The sequence below is a fragment of the Amblyomma maculatum genome, chromosome 8 (genome assembly GCF_055883805.1).
Source record: "Amblyomma maculatum isolate TAMU_Amacu chromosome 8, ASM5588380v1, whole genome shotgun sequence".
NCBI lineage: Eukaryota > Metazoa > Arthropoda > Arachnida > Ixodida > Ixodidae > Amblyomma > Amblyomma maculatum.
Genome location: NC_139351.1, coordinates 75,514,442 through 75,536,235, shown reverse-complemented (window position 1 = coordinate 75,536,235; position 21,794 = coordinate 75,514,442). Strand labels below are relative to the sequence as shown.

At 43.0% G+C, this 21,794-nt stretch overlaps 1 long non-coding RNA gene across 1 annotated transcript; it reads right to left on the bottom strand.

Moving 5' to 3' along the window:
- Positions 1-458: 458 nt before the first annotated feature.
- Positions 459-19,940, bottom strand: LOC146181554 (uncharacterized). Its single transcript, XR_014700450.1, has 4 exons — positions 19,842-19,940; positions 18,714-18,793; positions 18,519-18,630; positions 459-710 (listed from the first exon to the last, which is right to left on the bottom strand). It is a non-coding gene; the product is annotated as an uncharacterized LOC146181554 (long non-coding RNA).
- Positions 19,941-21,794: the final 1,854 nt, after the last annotated feature.

Sequence of the window (21,794 nt, the reverse complement as noted above, 5' to 3'; positions counted from 1 at the left end):
GGCCTGAGGTCAGGGATTGAAAATGCCCTTGGAACAGCCTGTCATCGGCAATCGACCTCGGGCCGACGGGTATGGCCGACTTGGACAACCTACTGTCATGGTCCTGTCAACCTACTGTCATGAATGGGCCAAGCGTAAGCGATGGCCCAAACACGGCCGTATACTGGCAACGTCGGCGGTGCTCGCTGTCCGGTGCTTCATTCATGCCTGGTCAGTGGTCTACTTTTTCATGGCCCGTAGTTTACCCATGCAAAATCTTCAATTTTATTAAGCAGAAAATCACTTATGTGGCACTATTTTTAGATGCGCATCTTTTACTACAAGCTGGCATAGCATTGTGTCATCAACAATAAATAATGGCGATGTTCCTGGTTTAGGTGAAAAGTGACCCATACGTATGTAGCTTAAGAAAGCCCGCAGACCGACAAAGGTAGATTCGAAAATCACTTTTAATCGGCATTTCCTAAATGATATAAACCGTCCGAAAACGCATATATTCAAAGCAGCACTTTTCTTGCAACTTCTTAAGCATGTGACGATTCACAGCAATTTATTCCGGGTTTTAGCTTCTAGACTGAGTATATTTAACTTTTTTTGCTTTTGTGCCGGCTGTCCCCTTCTTCACTGTTACGAGTCAGCGCTTGGCTTGACTGCTGTCTTGGCCTTCACAGACAGGACGTCACTCATGAGCCTGTCCCTCCTCCGGCATCCTAGAAAATATATGAAAACCACTTTCATTCTGTATAGGAATAATAATTTTCTAGACTGTTAAACGCGGTAAAAGGATGTCCCTCAGGCAATTATCACGAGAATATTCGGTATGAGCGGTCGGGAGGTTAGCTGTTACTTTCCCCAGAGATATGTGAAGTGGATTGAAAGATGGGTAGATACCATTTTTACACATATATTGCGTGTCCCAGTTAATATAATCGAAGGGCTTAAAATAATTTTTCAGAGCCAGGTGATATTGCCGGCAGCTACCTTGAGTATCCCAGATGTTTTTGTACGCAATTTCATTGGATAATTTTCAACTACAATACTAAACATTGACTTTAAATAACAAATAGTAATTGCTACATTTAAGAGCACTGTACAAACCAAGCTTCATTATTTGCAATAGAGAATCGGCATACGTATTATCTTGGTGAGATAAAGCAGGAAACGCCGGAAATCCAAATATCATATGATCAAGGAATACAATTTCGGCCTTGGTTCGATGGCCCAGCACTGAAGTAGGCCTATAAGCTTTCGATGGTTTCTTCGCCTTCATTTTTTGTTACAACTGACAAATTATCCTTTACCTATTTATATTTTTACTGTTTGTTATCTTTATCGCCATTGAAAGTGCGGCGCATCGCTTTAAGTCCCACATTCATGCGCGCTAAAGGGGAAATCAGTGCAAAGTAATCACAGACAACATATCACCCTTACTCTGCAAGGGGGCCACCTATCATGACTGCAGGTTGTTTCATTCGTTGAACTTATGGTTAGAGAACCGAAATTGCTGCGCACGAATGTGTTGGTAAGATTTCTTTACTACATTTCGCATAATTTATCTTTTTCCTTACTGCTAATTATAGAACAGATATTTTGGAAGGTGCTCTAAGACTGCAGGTTCAATAATTGTTTAAAGTGAATATTTAGTACACGGTTTAATTTTTTTTTTGTTCTATGGGCATCTGCCGTGTAGTGGGCACAGTTAAAGGCAAGACGCCTGACAAATCCTATACTATTGAAATCAAATTATCATTCATAAGAATATCGCTCAAGAGCAACAAAACTCGTGAATGATTATACACCTTTCAATGCAATTGTTGCAAGAGTAGTAAATACAGATGAACAAAAGAGTAATAACAACACTGGTATCACAAAACAAAAAAGAGCATTATTTGATTGATACGAAAGTGTGTTAGTTTGCAGCTATCATGGTTACCCATAATAAAATTCTGTAGCTGAGTTTCGAGTAAAATAATGAGTTGTAGAGAGTCTGCTGCCGCCATGTGGGTAGTACGCCTGGTATTGTACATATGCTGCCAGTTACACGAGATAGTTCACTTTTTCTTTTGCTAACATGAGTATTCCATGTTAGATCCTGTGTAAGCAATACACATATAAACTTTTGCCCGATAAAAATTGTTTGACTAAGCTGTCTTCAAACATCAGTTGAATCGAGTGCAGGTCGTTTTTGTTTGCTGGTCTGAAAACAATATAGTCCGTTTAATTTATGTTCACACTTAGCCGATTGCTTTGAAGCCAATTTGACAAATTTGAAAAATAAGTATTAGCCGATTCTTCTAAACCTTCTTTCGTGGCATCAGCATATATTATTATTCAAGACGAGCAAGCTATTTCTCTCATATCATTTATGTATACAAGGACTAAGAGGGGTCCTAAGATAGATCCTTGAGGTACGCCATATTCAGCCATAATCAGCCTATAGTTACACAACCCTTTCCGCCACCTTTTTAATTGAGGGTGACTGGCTATTTTAAGGCGAAAGCCTTTAATGGCTTATCGATGTCGTCACCCAAAGGGTCACGCTTTGGCGGCGGCTCTGATTGGCAGAGGTGGGTATGGCATCATAGAGGTCTCGGCTAATTACAGTATGCAGTATGCCTTCGCAGTATGTGCGAAGGCATGCTTTATATGGCCATATGCCAATGAATAATCAATTACTAATTACTTACAAATAAATAAATACTGACAGATTATAAATAAGAAAAACTAATGAACAATTACTAATTATTTACTAATATTCCAAATAATGAAAGTTAATTTGCTAATTACCAAGTGGAAATAACTGAGGATTGATTACTAGATTATTGCTAATAGGCAATGAATTACGTGAATATTTAATAATTATTTATTATTATTAATTACTGATGCTTACCTAATAAATAATCGCCCATTTTAATTACTAATGATCAATTGCTGCTTATTGACTGGTTAATTTATTATGCCTAATAGTTTACTAATGATATAAACTTAGACGATTGAAGACGTTGTGTAGATAATGCTTGGAACATTCTAGAAACTTGTCACCACTTGGCAGCTCAATGCACTAGCAGAGTGTGAAATATTAGTCGCTCGATTTACTCATAGCAGCATTCACGGCTACATGCTCAACAGTTGCGTTGCAGAATGCGGCACTCAGGCTTTCGCCTTTCACTGCTTGAGTGTCCCTCATACATCTGGAAATTCAACGTTTAAAAGCATAATGTTAATTAGTGGGTTATTAAGTGGCTTATCAGTTCCGCGACATGCTTGAGAGATAACGCTTGTATATCGTGTTCACGAGCAGCAGGATGATTCTTTAAAATTATAATAATGGTTATAATTTCAGTAGTGCTCGTTCGTGTAAGCTATATGGAGGCAAGCTGATTTCCGTGCGTATAACCGCTCGCTTCTAATGTTAGTCCCCGATATACCCATGTACTAACAATATGTTTATGCATTCAGTCAGAGATCATTTCCAACTTTTTGACATTATTGACAAAAGCTTCACTAACGATTTCTTTTATTCGCCCGCGGCTAGTTGAGTCTTTACGGTGCTCCACAATGTTTGCGGATTATTCTGAATGGTGTAAAATTTCCCTTCATAGAAATCATTCCTCGCCGTTTTTTAGTATTACTTCAGCTTATTTCAGAAACGTTTGTACTCACTCAGTACGTCAGGGTCACGTGATTCAAAAAACCTCTGATACATGGCATTGTTCTTGCGCAGGCTTTTCTATACGGCAGCAGTTATCCATCGTTTCGTAACCTTTTTATTTCTTTTTCGCTCTCGCAAAGGGAAGGCAGCATCATAGCATTCGTAAAATTTACCATTTAATTCTTGCACGCAAATGCAGTATTACCCTATTCTTAAGCACACTGCCACCTTTCTTGATAGATAAAGCAGCTAAAAATGTTGGACGAACCGTCATTTATTGTGTAGACATGAACGTTTTTTTTATAGTCCTCCTTAAACAAAGAACGTACCCAGAAGAACACGGGCAGGTGATCGGTTGTCACTTGAGGTTGCATCAGCAGCAAATCTGTTGTTATCTATGTTTGTGAGGCAGATGTCTGGGGAAGTGGCAGTATCAGCAGTCACTGTAGTGGATAGGTTTATCGCAATTCTACATGCATACTGGTGAACGACGTCGTTAAAAGTGTTAGCTTGTAAGATATCAGATCCTGTGTCTATGTTTATATCCCCGAAATTTATAAACGGCGCGTTCATAGAGGCACAAGAGGAAAGCACATTTTCAAAAACAGTCATGAATTCTTGCACGTAGCTAGAAGGTGGCCTATATACTGCACACACAGGCAGATTTAGCACTTGCAACTACAGGTCCTAGGCATTTGCATCCATACATGACAAGCTGCTTAATACCTTATACGCTAAACTGTCTTTCAGGTAAATGGCTATTCCACCACCTCTTTTCTTTCCTATACTAATAATTTCACATTTGTACCCTTAAAGGTAACGGGTACAAATCACCTCTGTGTCAGTATTAAGACGACAAATTTTAGGCAGAAGAAATCAAGAAATCTTAAAATTATCAATATTGCCGTCGGTACCACCTGGAACCGATGATGTTTATGCATTCGATTACTTTCCAACACATCGGAAGCTATTCTGCACAGGGTGAAACGTCCCAGGCTCCAAATCGGCGAACGCCAATTTTTCTGAAATAAATTGCTTTTATTGATAATTTTGAGAAAGGCCTCTTGTGAAACTATATATATCAAGATTATTTCTGCTCTCCCTATTATCATGTGAAGTTTCCGGTGAGATGGCCATATAGGCCTCACAAACAAGAAGTTTCTAGTAACGGGCCCAAATTGGCCTCAGAGAGAAATGTTTAAAACCTACGGAAAACAAAATGCAATTAAGGTTATATCTTTAGAATATTGCAATTGTGTTGTTCATTTATGTCACTTCGTCATTTATATAATATAGAAATATCAGTATTTCTTTGCAAGAAAAAGTTGCAAGAAATCTGGTGTTCTAGAAAATTTGGTGTTCCAGGAAACATTGTTAAACAATAAACAAGAAGAGTCAGTTGAATGGAGAAGTCAACGGTCTGAAAGGAAACGTAATTATAGTTCATTGAGTGTCGAAGAAAAAAACCTTCATCAAGCCTTGTGACTTTAATGGAAGGTTGCCCTAAAATTTTATGACAGGTGATAACTTTACTTTATGTTATTTATTTTATATTATAGAGTTTTTTAACATTAGCCATTAGTAATTAGAAAGACACGGCGGCCGTATTGGGTGTGATATAACCCTGAACATTCTGAAGTTATCTGTTATATCCTCTGATAAAAATCATTCCTCGTTGATCACTTTTATTGTACCGGCGCAGCAGGTATGACAAGGAAACAAATGTGAAAACGGGTTGAGCGATATTTACTCACTTTCTATGAAAGGTACCTACAGGAAAACCATGAGCAATATTTTTCAATTATCTCTTGCAAGGCGAAGGTGATCGCGGCACCTTTCATTTATTCATTTGGAACATCCAAGCATGCATGTAATTTTATGACACGTGAGAATAACAGATAACTGGTTTGTTCATTTATCCAGCGGAAGCATGCCAATTAAAATGTCGTAAGTAGGTTTAGGCAAATATACTTAGCCGAGTGTAGAAAATTCTTTCTGGGGCAGAACACAATGAAAGCTTCTGAATAATGGTTTGGCAAGACAGATGTTAGGGCTGCGACAATATACGTTCGCTTTCTCAGAACTGCGTGAATTTGTCATTTGATGAATTCAGGATATCAATAGCTTATAGAGAGGTAGCGTTGTTTACGAGAGAGATAACACCTGTCTTGTTAGAATTCGATAAGTTATAATTGCAAATTTATAGTTGCCATAGTGTTCAATAAGATCCTTTTACAAGAATCCACAGCACAATGCTTCAGAGTGATTGCTTCAAAGAAGAAAATCTGATAGGCCCGAAGCAAAAACAATCACTAAACACGGTTAAGTATAGTGTCATTGATGTCCATCCGTTTAGAGGTAAATTCCATTCTGTTTGGATGAAGTGATTATCGATGCTGCTAATTTGTTTGGTTTCGCGCGAAGCAAAAACAATGTATCCTTGACAATTTTTTCACCTTATACTTAACTATATGGAATAAATCCTTTTTTAGGAAAAAGCACTGCAGGTTACTTTCAACTGATCGCACGAGCGAAGAAAGCTTTACTATAGTTCAACCCCTGATGGGACTACGGGGACGTTCGGCGAGTTTTATGATATCAGGAATAATACTTTCGTGCCTCATGAGCGGCTGCCACAGGGATTTTACAAGAGGCTATGGACCAAGCATGCGACAAAAGTGTGTTCTCGTGGACTCATTAACAAAAAAAAATCTGCAAACACGCGAGGCCAGAACTCAAACCACGATCCTTCCGTGTTTCAGCCGTGCGCGTTAACCACTGCTCTTAGCCGACTTCCGATGAAGGTGTCCATAACTCATTCCTTGTCTAGCGTAAGGACTCTTCAGCGCATTAAGAAAAATTAATATTGATATAGAAACCAGTAAAAACAAATGAATATATTGTCACATACTTCGACGCATCAGGAGAAGGAAGAAGAGGCTGGAGAGAAGAAGACACAATGTCTGGTGTGTGCTAGTGGGCCTTGCGGACTCGCAGCGCTAAGACTACGAATAAACACCCCCGTTAACTACTGAGTAATTAAAAGTTGGGGTGTACGTGCGGGGCAGATTAATACGGATCCCCGTCGTCTTCAAAGAAGCTATCGACTCTCTGGTGTACCAACCCTATCTTTTATAATGACACAATACGGTGATGCTGGTCGAGCAACATCTGCGGTAAGCAACTAGCAGTGTTACTGCGAGACGCGCACCTTTGCTCGAAAATCTGACGAGGACGTCGACGAGTGGATAACCGATTCCGAACGGGTGAACCGTTGAAATCGTTAGGATTCGACCGTGAAACTAGCAAACGTAGTGCTCTTCTTGGAAGCCACTGCCCTATTTGGTTTGACAATCATGAAGACTCACTTACCAGCTGGGTTTGTTGCGCAAAAGAAGTGTTTCGGCGACAGATCCGCTAAGAAGAAACGCGGAGAGCAAACGTTGTTGCAGCGAGCCCAGGTACCTGGCGAGACATTCACCACATATATTGTGGACATTGTGAAATTATTCAAGATTGAAAATGCTGGAATGTCCGAGGAAGATAAATTTCGGTTCTTGTTCAAAGGAATCGCTGAAGATGTCTATACAGTCCTTATCAGTAAAGAAAATTTGAACTTAACTGCTCACGCCATCGGACACTGCCGTACTTTCGAAACCTTGAAGTTGCTACTCTTCACACCTAAATTTGGGTGACTGGCCAACGTCACATCCATCCCGAGCGTTGAGGTCGGTGCTCCAGAATCCATCGCTGATCTCATACGCCGGATCATGCGGGAGGAATTACTACGTGACAAAGATTCGGCATACCGGGATGAACATCAGTATGACGGTTGTGCACTGCAGGCAGAACCTGCGACTCCTAACTTCCTGGACTCCGGCTGTAAAGGCTCCACGCTTTTGCGAGAGCAGGCGTTATGACGATTCAGAACCTCACACATGTGCGACGTGGCTCGTGTGGATTACAACAATCAACCAGAAAGAGTTTCCACCCACTTTTATTCTGACCGAAGGCGCCAGCAACCTGTGTGTTATAGCTGTGGCATGACCGGACACATTCCTGGTCTCCCCATGTGGCCCGAACACAGTCACCGCCAAAGATGGGATGGAAGACTTGATACGGCAGCTTAAACATAATCAGCAAGCAACCCTTTTCGAAGGTGTTTATAGATAGTAAAAAAAAAACCGCTTCGTCCTCTCGTGCAATCATTTAAAAGTATGCTCCACTGAGCAAAAAAGTTTATGCTCCACTGTTTTCTCCTAAAAAATGATTTATTACATAAGGTTAAGTATAAGGTGAAAGAATCCTAAAACAATATTGTTTATGCTTTGTGTGACGAAACCAAGGAAGAGATTTGATCGCCGCTTCATCCAAGCAAAATGTGTACGCGGAACTTCCCTCTAAACGGTTGTTAGCCTATGACACTATGTTTAACTGCGTGTAGTAATTGTTTTTGCATGGGGAAGTATTAGACGTTTCCTTTCGAAGCATGTGTCTTTAAGCATTCTGCGGTGGTTTCTTGTAGAAATTTGTCATTAAACACTATGCTAATATATAATGTTAAAAATTATAACTTATGGGATTCTCACACGACAGGTGTTTATTTTGCTAACAAAGCGACCCCTCTACAAGCTATGGATGTCCTCAATTCATCAATGGAGAAACTTACAGAGTTCTGAGGAAGCGAATATGTCATGTCGCAGCCAACATCTGTCTTGCCAAACCATTGTTCAGGAGTTGTTCTTGTGTTTTTATGCAGAAATAATTTGTTGCGCTCGGCTAAGTATACTTAGCTAAACGTACCTCGGAAAATGTTTCCTCAAATGTTTTCGCCGGCTTAAAAAACAATCCTATTATCTATCATTTGCCGGTGTCAGGAAATGATATGTAAGTTTGGAAGTTCGAGATGAACAATTGAAAGGCGCCGCGATCCCCTTTGTCTTGCCAGAAATAAATGATAAATATTCCTGATGGTTTCCATCTAGGTACCTTTCTATACATACTAAGTAAACATCGCTCAAAAAAGTTTTAGATTTTTCCTTCTCTCACGAATTCCGTCAGTATACTACACGTGATCAACACATAATTTTATCGGAGGATATAACGATAACATTATAATGTTCAATGTTATATTGCACCATAAAGCACGCACACAAGGAGTGGATGTATTTTAAATATATTTTCAAATGGGGAGCTGACGAACAAATTCAGGCCAGCGACACCCAACACGAACCAGGACACAAATTTCATCGTCCTCGCGTTCCACACTCTACACACGAGCACAGCACATTGTCCTCGTTGTACCTCTTGATATACTCCCGGCAGCGAAGCATCGTCCCGGTGCTGAGGAAGACGGAGCAAGTGCATGGTACGTCATGAGGCGAACGACGTGAACAACGTCAGTGGCTGGGCGGGTAGATGATGTTGAGGAATCGATTGAGGCAACCTCATATGTCATGTCCGTCACCTGACGGAGCACGCGATAAGGGCCGTTATACTGACGGAGGAGTTTCTCGTAAAGACCTATACGCCGAGAAGGAAAACAAGCGAGAACGGAGTGACCCTGGTGTACTGGTCGATAGCGGGGGTCGTAAGCAGGCTTCTAAGAAGTCTCGAAGGCGGTGAAATGGTGACGGGGGATTTTGCGGGCCGTATCTGTTTGAGCGATGGCGTCACGAGCGTAAACATGGTCGAGGCCAAAGAAGGTGGCAGCCGTGTATCCAAAAGCAATGCAGCATATAGACAAGAAAGAAGATAGAAGGCAAATAGCCTGTGGACGAATTATAAGCAAATGTTAAATAAGACAAGGCAATGTCCCACTCACGATGGTTGAATGCAACGCACATACCATGTTAGTCAGGGGCCTTTTCAGCCGCTCAGTTAGCCCGTTCGTTTGAGGATTGTACGCTGTAGTAAGCTTATGCGGCATGGAACAGCACCTGACTATATCGTCAACTACCAGGGACAAAGCGTAGCGGCCTCGATCCGCCAGCAATTGGCGTGAAGCACCGTGGTGAAGGATGCCATTTGGTAACAGGAACTTGGCGACATCGGTAATTGGTTGGTAATGCACGCGTGATAGCGTACCATGTAGCGTTGTCAATCCTAACAGCGATCGAGCTGTTCCTGGAACAGGATATTAGAAAAAGCCAGAGGAAGTCTAGTCCTACCCGATGGAAGGGTACAAGTCCGTAGTCGTGGAAAGTCAGACAACCGGAAAATCCGGACATGCCCAAGGATTGGGAGTTGGCATGTCCCGAATAGGCATTTCGATGAGTTGAGCTGCAACCTGTGTCAACGAAAGGCTGAAGGAAACCTTGATAATATTTCTAGGCACACTGAAAATGTGTACGAAAATTTAAAGAGCACTGCAGAGTCTGCATTGGAGTAATGCGACCGCACGGATGCTGCTGTTGGTTTCTTCTGGTTTCTTCTAGTTGCTTGACTCCTTGTTTGCTCATTTTAGTCTTTGGTACTTCCAATTCAGCGCCAGTTCTTTTCTATGCCTCATTCGGCTCCACTTCTGGTTGCATGACGTCACTTTCTTGATGGCATATCCACTACCGACACCACTTTCTCTCTTTCCACTTTCACTTTCACCTCCTTTCCTTCCTTTAAGGCAATGTTCAGGCATCCACAGAACAAGTGTGGCAGATACTTTGCCTTTCCTTTTTGTGAATCAGATATTGTAATTATTTGCTTAATAAACTTATTGGCGTAATGTTCTTTTCAGACACAGCATTGTGTCACCCTGTATTGATTTACATCACTGATTAACCTCAACCGCTTCTTAATTACAACTGTTGCGGACATGATTTTGCAGACACGTTCTGCGGACACGGTCTGCGGCCACGGTTTATGGACATAAATTTGTGAACATAGCGAAGTAATGCTTTCGCATTAATATTAAACAGCCCTGCAGAATCTACAGTGGAGTAATGCGAAAGCGCGGAGGCTGCGGTTGGTTGCTTCTGGTTGCTTCTAGTTGCTTAATTCACTTCTTGTTTACCCATTTTAGTCTTTGGTACTTTCGAATTGCGCGCCAATTCCTTCCTATGCCCTTTTCGTCTCTACTTCCTGTTTCGTGACGTCACATCCTTGATGGCATATTTACTACGGCACGCCTTCCTCTCTTTCCATTTTCGCTCCCTTTCTTACGACGCGGCACAGGTGTCCACAGAACAAGTGTGGCAGATACTGAACCTTTCCTTTTTTATGACTGTTAGCCTAATTTTTTATTTATCTACTTATTGGGCAAATCATTTTTAGGATACATTACGTCACCTTCTATCGATTGACACCTCTCTTTCACCTCTACCCCTTCTCAATTACAACTGTTACGGACACGATTTTGCAGACACGTTCTGTGGACATGGTCTGCGGACAGAAATCTGTGAACATAGCGAAGTAATGCTTTGGCATTAAAAACCACAAGGTTGTCGAGGTAACACAGGCATGCAATCCATTTAAAGACTCGAAGCAAGGATGGAGGTGGTGAAGGGTGGAAGTTCCTGGCCCTACGGAGCTGGGGTGGTAGGTCAATGCCGCTTGCGGCGGGGGCTAGACAGCCACCGAAGTTTATCTGTTGTAGGCCGTCATTGCACCCGCCCCTGCTTTGGTGGCGGACGATGGCTGTGGTTGCGGCGCGCTTCTTTCTCTCCCTCTTCTTTTTCCTTTCTTATCTATTTTCTCTTCTGTCCGCACGAGGCAGTGTAGGTGGCTCAGCTGCAGAGCCAGTAGCAGGCCCATGCATTTTCTTTTCCTTCTTCCTACAGCCACAACAAATCGAAGGTAGCTGGCGCATTATAGAGACCAAACGGCATGAACTTAAACTAATATTATCCCCTCGGTGTGACGAATCCCATCATTTTACTGTTGTTTTCATCGACAGCAATTTGCGGATACCCGGATCGAAGGTTGATGGAAGAGAAAAATTTGGCTTGTTTAAGGCAACCCAAAGCATCACCGAGACTTAGGAGGGGATACACGTCTTGTCCTGGTGATTACCGGCACCATTGAAGCGCCGGTAATCAACGCAGTAGCGCCAACGACGTGGGCTCTATAACATATTTAGTAAGCACCTTGTCCTCCTCCTGCCTAATAATATTGCGTTCTGTACTGTGCAGTCTTCACTGACGTCTGTGAACAGAAGAAGCATCCCCAGTGTTTGCGCGATGAGTAACCACAGTGGTCCGAGTCAAAGGGCGGTTATCAAATTCAAAGATGTCGTGAAGATTGGAAAGAAGACATCTGAGGGGGTGATTTTGTGCTGGCAAAAGGTCAGGAGCAATCCTTTTGTCGTATTCGTCACATGACTTGACGTCGGACCTGTGGTGGTCCGCTCGGGGGGGGGGGGGGGGCGGTACGCAACTTGTAACAGCTAATACAACTAATTCTTAAGCAGCGCACAGCATGGCGAGTGACATGAATTGGGGAAGCGCCTGAACGTGCGATGAAAAGTTGAGGACTGGAAGGGAGATTTCATTGGCAAACGCAGTGACCACTTTATGCGCAAGAGCAACGTTCTGTTCGAGAGGTACGTGAAGAGCTGGAGTAGAGATGTACTGGCCATCGGGGACTGGTGAGACAGGCGAAAACGATACATAGGTGACTGATTCGGTATGCAAGCGGAGATAATCGACTGTACATAGCCGGTGCACAACCGGATCCGGTGGCTCTTCCGTAAAAGGTAGGTCGAGCACAATTGAGCACAATCGAGCACTTGTGGCACGATCAATAGGGGCAGATTGTTCAGAGAGAAAGTCAAGGCCCAAGGCTTAGATCTTGAGGGCAGTGTTCAAGAATAGTGGAGAGAACACAAATATGGCAGCCGGCGATTGACTCACGTGCAGTACACACTCCTACAGCAGCAAAAGTACCACCACCAGGAACACGGAAAACAGCTAGGGGGCAGGAGTGAGCACTTTTTTTAGGCGATGGCGGACAAGGGCATACATAACGGAGTCGTGCGCTCCCGTGTCTATCAGAGCTGTAATAGGGACCCCTCCACATCGAAGCTGAGCATGTACTGTCGGGCCTGAAGAGTTTCTGGGGTTTCGGGTCGGGTCGTCCGGGCAGCATCACCTCCAGACGCTGCAGCTCTCAGGTTTCCTAACGACATCTAGCATACGTGTCAGGTGATGACGGGCAGCGAGATCGAAGTGACGGAGAACGACAGCGGTACGGCGTCGACGAACGGTTGGTATGCTCAGTCTGATCATTGGAGCTTGAGAACTGCTGTTCATAAGGCGATTGAGAGCGGCAGGAAGAGACAGTATCTGGGTAGCGGTGGTAGGTCGATGACGAACGAGTTCGTCACTATCGAGAGATGTGACCGACGCGTGAGCAGTTAAAGCAGATAGGCCTGTTGTCAGGTGTTCTGCATTCATCTGAGTTTTGGCTGCGGCGAAGATAGTACGGATGTCCAGATTGAAGTAAGGGGACACACGGCGAGCATCTGAGGAGCTAATGGAGCATATAGGTTGGATCCAGAGATTTCCGAATTCTTGCCGGACAAAAACCTGTATAAGGGGTTCCGCAAGACAGTGTCCGGTACCGATAGTTCAGAAACAGTGGGAAACTGCTTCTAGTTCCCGGAACACAAGTCGTGTCAAGCTGTAAGATGTTGGCAGAAGGCAAGTTGAGGTTGAGTCCATGCAGTTTGACGTCGCAGCCGTGTTCGGTAGCCGCATGAACTAAGAGGAGATACGGCAGCTTTTTGCTTGTACAAACCAGCAGCATTCCTTTAGAATCGCGTCAACCAATCCACAGTCCTTGTACACGTTGAAGTTGAAGGCGTCGTCTGCTATTCACTTTAACGTGTGACCAACATTATCACTGTCTGACATAGCAGTGTCAACGTTCATGCAGAGGGCCAAAATGTCATGACTGTATGACACATAACACTCCGTGGACGATCGTACTCGGCATGCAAGCTCCTTCTTCGCAGCCAGCTGACATCCGATTGGCTTACCAAACAAGCCAGAAAGCTTCCGCTTGCAGAGGTCCCAATTTGTAATTCATGCTCTTGGTTCTCTAGCTAGACCCTTGCAGTGCCTTTCAGGTAGAAAAGTATTATAGCCAACTTCATGGTCGAGCCCACATGTGTGCGTTCATGCGCTCATACATAGCTAGCCAGTCGTGCACATCAGCACTGTCCACTCCATTAAAGGTTCCGGGATCGAGCGGGTGGGCAATAATAATAGCCAGGGTGGAGGACACCGATGGTATGGCCCCGTTGCTGGGCATGGCTAAGAGCCTGGACACATGTCGGCGTCCTCGTGTTCCGCACGATCCCCACACGAGCACAGAACTTTGTCTCGTCGTTGTCACTTGACAATATAAAACCCAATAAGGCCATCTTGTTTTCGTAATAACTAAGGGCTAATGCCAAACAACTGTATTACACTGAAATAAATAAAGTAAGACAGTTATCACCTCTCGTAATATAAAATTGTAGAGCAAATTTTCATTAGGATTGTACGACTTGGTTAAAGTTTTTTTCTGCGACACTATTTCGACTTAATTTACGTTGCAATTCAGACCATTCAATTAACACCTCTTCTTTAATTTTTTAACAATCTTCGACAAGGTTTGCCACTATAATGTGTAAATCTCTTATTACATAATATTATATAGTAGTTCATAACGCGCGCAGCTTTCGCACTAACGGACAAGTTTTTTCGCGCTAATAGATACTCACATTCCTAATTTTCTGCTAAATTTGGAGTCACGACTGGGCCTGTTCACCCATTCTTCTTCCCCATGCATATTTCCAAGGACTGGAAGTTGAATAGTCGTAAATATACAGGAGTACCTCATATCAGACGAGAGAGTGATAATTTTAATATAGTAAACCTAAGGAGCTAAAATACCGAATTTTTTCTTCAATAAACAACGCAGCCTAAGCACCCCTCACGTGGGAGCAACTTGCCCACCTTTTTTATCATTGCTTATCCTTGGCAGAAAGTGCAGATCACTACAATCAGAATGAAAATGAGCACAATAAGTGCAACAAATACAGAATGAAGAGCGCTTGACTATACCCTACTAAAATTCGAGGAAGCCACAAGAGGCTCCACAATTGGCAGCTACTTGTGAGGCTCGGTGCCGAATTTTGGATGGCGACGAAATAATTCACACAGTCTCGATAATAAAACAACGCAAATCTAACATTATAGTAGTTTAACCTGCCACAGCGGAAGTGTATGAGTAATCATAAATAAAATTCAACCTTTCACTTTTTCTATAGGTGCGAATATGTAACTACATGCGTGTCTAGCGGTACTTCCTTCTTTCATTACATGCCTTGAAAAACCACAATTCGTACAATGCAGACCTAATGGCCTCTTGTTGTCGGGCTGCTTGCAAGGTAAACAACGGGATTATAGCGGGAAAGGCAGTTCTTTTTCCCTAAAATTTTAAAATTGAAGAGTTCCGGTTTCGAGAATAAAATATATTTAATTCTAGAATAACAACCCTCTTCATTCAGTAGAAAGTTTTGTTTGTTTTGTGAGGTCCCTTCAGTGTATTAGCTCTTTGGCTCCTGATATACCTAACGTCTCTTTCGTTTGCACGTGATCGTGAGCAGTAATTGATGGACTGTTGCTTTCAAAGTGAAAGCTCTTCAGTGTAAACTCGATCTTTTTGTCAGTGTGTCGCACAGCAACATCCCGCATGACAACCCTGCTGTGCTTAAATCTTTGCAGCGCAGCAAGGAAGAGGAGGGTGTAAATGTGAGCGCTGAAGGCTCAGACCACGTGAAACACCTCTCACCGTTCAGCGCTGTGTATGGATCATCAATTCGTGGTCAAACTACCAAAACAATTGAAGAGAATACTCGAGGGGAAGAAAATCCTGACTTTTGCTAAAACACCCTATGAATGGGGTGTTAGGCTGTCGCTTCCTTTATAATTTGGTTAAATGTGCATAAACTTGCCAAACTTTTCTATGGTTTTAATACATGCACCTTGCATTCTAAGTACCTCTATGGATGAAATGCAGCGAATGATTGATGTTCTAGACAGAAATGGGAGAAAAGTAGACTTGAGAATAAATATGCACAAGCCCATGATAACGCGCAAGAGCATCGGGAAGGACCAGCTGTTCACAATATGTAACGAAGCACTGGAAGTCGTAGACGAATATGTCTACTTAGCACATGCAGCAACAGTAGATCGAGACCACGTAAATGAAATAACTAGGAGAATAAGAATAGGATGGAGCGCATTTTGCAAGCATCAGCAGATTATGACGTTGCATGAGCAGGACATGCATTGAGTAGAGAGGACAACCGATCATTGCGTAAAGTAAAAATTGGATTCGAAGGGAAGAAAACCTTAGCTGGGGGCGGCAGAAAGTTTGCTGGGGATTGAGGTTAAGATGTTCGGAGGAGTGAAGTGGTTGCAGCTAGCACAAGACAGGGTTCATTGAAGGAATATGGGAGAGGCCCTCACCCTGCAGTGTGTATAGTTTGGTTTATGATGATAAAGGAGGGCTTCAGAGAGAACGCACTCACCGGCACCTTGTCGATTGAAGAAAGCTTTTGCGACACGCTTCTTTCCCTCACTGTCACTTTCGCATCACTTCTTTTTTTCTTCTCTCATTTCTCGTCTATCTGCACGAGGCAGCGGTGGTGGCTCAATAATATAGTCAGAAACCGAGTTCATTTTTTTATTCATGCTACAGTCGCGAAAACAAAAAACGCGATCACGTACCCGACTACAGACTGGTAGGGAGATCCTGCTCCAGTAGGAAGACGATATACCGCTGCCGCCTGATCACTTCACACGGTCCGGAGCAATGCTTGTTCATAGAATAATTTGAGTGTGAGCATAGAAGCCAGGGCGTAGCAGGGGACGGCGGAAAGTTAGGTGGGCGGATGAGGTTTAGAAGTTTGCAGGGGTCAAGTGGATGCAGCTAGCACAGAACCGGGTTTATTGGAGAAATATGGGAGAGGCCTTCGCCCTGTCAGGCTGATGATGATGATGATGATAGAAGCCAGGCACACGGAACAATTGATAACGCTCCTCAGTTGGACACCTTAAAAGGCCATGATGTTATAATGGGGTTAATTCTTTTATTGTTGGGCGTGCTTCCATTTCCTGGTATATTCAGGTGGTTTCTTCTGCGATCTAATATGGTGCCTTGAGGTGCTTCTGGTGCATTTGCTTTTATTTGATTTGGCTTCCCAATAAACGGGATGAGCAGGATCGGCACCGCTGGCGAGGGAACCTATTCGTCCGCACTTCCTATGTAAAACACCCAGGTTTACGCTTGCTCCGTTCCATTCGATATCTGTGCGAAAGTATTTTAATATGAACACAGGTGATTTAAACGCTGCACCAGAAGGGAAGAGCTAGGCTTTTTCCCAGTCAACTCGAAAACCTAGCAAAAAGCAGGGCTTCTCGCCCGCAAATAGTAAGGCATAAAGCACAGTCCTAAAATACACTGACCTAAAGCCCCTTAATAAATTAAATGTAGCACCGTCGCCTCTCATCTCCTATAGCGCTGACGCTCCTTCTCTTGCGCCTCGTCCGTTGATCTGCTTAGGCCCTCAACGGCTTTTGAACGCGCTCCCGAGCAGCGCTAGTAAAGTCGCTGGAGCCGGTTCTTCCCTGATTATTTAAGCTTGTATTTTGCCTTAGTGTGTTCACGCTAAAATATTACTGGCTGCTGAAATGTCGATACACTGTAAAACATTTTGCACATTTAAAGGAAACATACTGAACGGCACACCCTTGCACCTGACAAACTAGGAGCTTCGATCACGCTTGCACCAGTACTGAATCCACTTAATATGTTGGCGGGTAGCCGTGGGTGTATATATCACTAATATGCTTGAAGGTGCAAAGGTGTCTTTAAATTTGTAAACCTGGCTTCATCTCACTCTATGCCTGCCTGATTGGGTAACAAAACGTCGGGAAACGAAAACCCTAGCTCGTGTGTATCATAGAGGTAATTCTCTTACACGGTGCTTCACACAACATAATGTGTGTAAATCTGATACAGACGTTTTTCACGTTATCACGTTTGCTGGTGGAGAGCGAACTGATTAATGAGGCACCATGTGGCATATGGCGCAGCCTATTCAACTAGTTGTGAAAGGAGAACAAATTCTCTCACGGTGGTAATAGCATATGCATAAGAGGGCACAATTTGGCGCGCCTAAAGTTTATTTTTTACAAAAGTTTGCAAGAGTTCCAGTGTGTATGTAATATCAGGGATTAAATGCCGATATATTTAGACAAAAGAAGTTACAGCTAGGGTACCGCCATACATAGAGTAGCCATTAGAGGTTAACGTCTAACGCATATCATATTGGCGTTGAATACATTGCATGTTTCAGCTTCCGCTCATGACAAACCTATGAACATCGTCCAGCTTTGCGCAGCACCAAGCGAGTTGAGACCACATGCATAAGAGAGAACCTGATGCAAGCATTTTCCTCCACCCAGTGCGCAATTTGTCGCCTCATGATGTGTGCCCTCAGTGACAGCATAAAGTGGAGCGAGAAATGCTGCTGCGCCATTAAAATCTATCAAGTGCTTCTTTTACATCCTGAAGATTAAGGGTAAGGTTGCAGGATACTGAAGTCGCATTATTACCCATGCGTAGCTTGCAAACATGACTGCATTTAGTTAATGTATTTATCCAGAGATTTACGAACCAAGGCTTGCCCCGTGCCGCTCCACAGCCGCCATACCTTACTTTCCGACTTCTCTGCCTCCCTGCAAGCTCTCCACCTTCCGACGTTTCTACGCCTCTCCGCACTACGTACCCCACTACAAATGTTCAGACGCCGAACCTATCTGCTCAAGCCTTCGATGGTGTCGATTCACGATGGAGAGAAAAGTGCTTTAGTTACCAGCGTGGCGCGGCACTGGAGTTGTGCCATCCTCAGAAGCCGAGAGAGCGGGCGACGCGCTTGCTGACGAGACAAGGCTGCGCAGTGGAGTCCACGCTGCCTATCTGTGTTCCTGAAATAACGTCATTTGATCACTACTTTGGGTTCAACAACACTACCGCCAGACGCGCAGAACCGGCGGAGGAATACACCCACCTGAAAAATAGGACGCATAAGAAAGCGTCTCGGCTTCAGTCCCGCACATATATGCTTCCATCCAACTTCAAATTCTGCTTCTATGCCAATGCACCCATCAGAGTGGAAGGAACCATAAATCGATAAGTGGGGCATTGCATACTCATTTTAAACTGGAAAACAATGATTGAACTCCGCTATTTTCATGTACCAGCTGTTTTTGTATTCCATATACTTACCTAGAGCTACAGGCCGACAGCCTCCCTTAAAGCTCCCTTTACCTCGCTATTATTGCATGCGAAACGGTTAAGCTTTGTAATTAGTGTTTACATGTTTTGATGTTGGCTTTTATTTCATTTTATTGTATACCACGAAATCAAGGTGCGCGGCGTCAGAGCAAGCAATACATACAACAGGCGTTCTCATTTCTGCATTCATATGGCAAATACGTTATTATTTCGCGATAAAGCCGAAAGCGAAATCTGCATGCATGCGAAACTATGGTAACCTTGCATCCGCCTGACGTCATTACGTCATTTGGTTTCTTCAGTGCGCGACATAGATAACACGGCGGTAAGTACGCAGTTACTGCAGCTTTCACGCCAACTGCATTTTCGTTACTATTTTCGACGTATTTTGAACTGTGGTATTTTCGTGCATGTATATAACTGAACAAGTGCGTAGTTTTAGTCACTGTTGTCAATGTGCCACCAGAAACACACGCGGAGCAGAAGCGGCCTTCGATGGTTTCATCGTGCTCTTTCCGTCCGTTGTTCTCTGTAGGGCGATGCACGACATCCCTCGATATGTAAGTGCGCTATCTTATGTATTAACACAACGTCGGTGGAGAACTTTACCGCATGTTTGGCAAAAAGCATCTGTATCATACTGCTGAGTTAGACGATTCAGGTAATTAGCAGCGTTACAGACTTTTCTGGGCTCGCCCTCGAGAGCTGTTACACACGAACATAGGAAGGAGGGTGCCAGCCTTGAGCTAAACACATGCAAAAATGTTTCAATTTATTGCGTTATTCTGAATAAAAAAATGTTACATGTTACTAGTACGTACTGCTAGAACCTCAGTTTTCGTCTGTCAAATTTAAAATTTGTGAAGTTAGATGCAAAAGGGAATGCGTTTTGTAGACTTACATCTCGTCGAGCGTCTTTTTTCGCAAATGTCGGTTGTATTCTAGCTCGCTGTGAATTACATTGTGTAAGCACATCATTTGAAACCTGCTGTTACCGCTGGTCTGTACATCTGGCCGCTTTTTATTTTTTGACGCTCTCCAGTTTTGAGCGATAGCTAAATAAAGTATGCAACTCCCGTCGAGAAACTGTTAGCTTAGCTGACGGCGTCGAGTGTAGCAAATAATTAATGGCTGCGTAAAAATATCATAAGCTTCTGGTGATTGGTAATTGATTTGTGTGTTATTGGCGATGATAGGTGAATGACATAATTGTAATCATTAGATTTATGCGTTCACAGATTAGAACCCGACACCACGGCGGCTGCGTTTTGGAGGAGAAATGAAGTGGCGTCCGTGTGCTGTGTGATGTCAGCGCACGTTAAAGATCCCCAGGTGGTCGAAATTTCTCCGTAGCCCTCCATTACGGCTCCCCTTTCTCTCTTTCCACTTTCACGCCCACCTTCCTCCCTTCCCTTACGGCGCGGTTCAAATGTCCACAGAGCACGTGTGACAGATGCTGTGCCTTTCCCTTCCTGTGAACCAATTATAATTTTCGGAGTAATTGTATCAATAAAAAATCAAGAAAAGCAGGTTGGTTGGTTGGTTTGTGGGGTTTATCGTCCCAAAGCAACTCAGGCTATGAGAGACGCCGTAGTGGAGGACTTCGGAAATTTCGACCACCTGGGGTTCTTTAACGTGCACTGACATCGCACAGCACACGGGCGCCTTGAAATGTGTAAAAATATTCGCAATGAAAATTCAATGCTGGTTAATGCTAATTAGAAATTATTATTGTGTATTTCATCAATTAGTTCTTGTAACAATAGATAAATGAAACAATTAAAAGGTGTCAAACTGCTCTCAATAGGAGGGAAATGTTTCCTAATGTTAATTATTGTTGTACAAAAAGAGAAAATATAGCAATAAAAGAATCAAAAAGGGAAGAACATCGGCCGTCAGTGTTAAATGCTACTGAGTCTTAGCATTAACGACAGAGAATTAGTGTCCCCTAATATTTTATCTTAGTTGTCCTTCACAATGACTCCTAGCAGATTTATTCTCTCAGTAGGCGATCTCGTACTGTTTATGTTTGAAAATATTTACTCTTCTTTCTCAAGCATTTTAGGACGTTTTTTTTTTGGCAATATTGGCACCTGTGTTTATGATGGCATTATATGAACGTCGGCAGCAAAAACAACCACATAGGAACTCGCAGCGTTGACCTTGTAACAACTGGAAAATATTCGGGAGCTCTATGGAGTCAAAGGTGCATGTTCTGGCTGCAATTTGCGTTATGTTGAATTCTTTATTTTTATCCATTTTGCAGAAATCAGCGCAATACACATGAAAACCGTGCCCTAAATAAGGTATTCATTTTTGCTAGTTGGCTGTCTGCCTAGACTAATTGCAAACTACTTATGTTAAGCTTTATGTATTATTTTAGGCATTGATTTTCTTCAAAATTCTGGAAATATTGAATGAAAATAGCAATAAATGTATGGAGATTGCCTTCATTTTATTTGTGAGTTGAGAGAAACGCAGCTTGTCATTCCTTCCTTTCCTGCGCATTTATTCTCACCTCCCTCTCTATATATGACCACCATGCGTTTTCTAGAACACATCTCTTAGATATATTATTGGTTTTTAAACAAATTTTATCTCTTAAACTTCTTTGATATTTTTCTCTTTTACACGTGTCGCTTACCATATTTTTTGTTTCAGTTTCTCATTTTCCTTTTTTATTCGTTTCGTACTGTCTGCTTATCAAGACTCCTCACCAAAGCCTTTATTGATCTCTCGTTTCTTATCCCTGCCTCCCTTGACAATGTTTTTGACTGCCACTACTGGTATTTCCAGCCCGGTTGGCATGGTGATGCGCCTTCAGTTCGCTCTTGAAATTCACTCCACGTGCTAT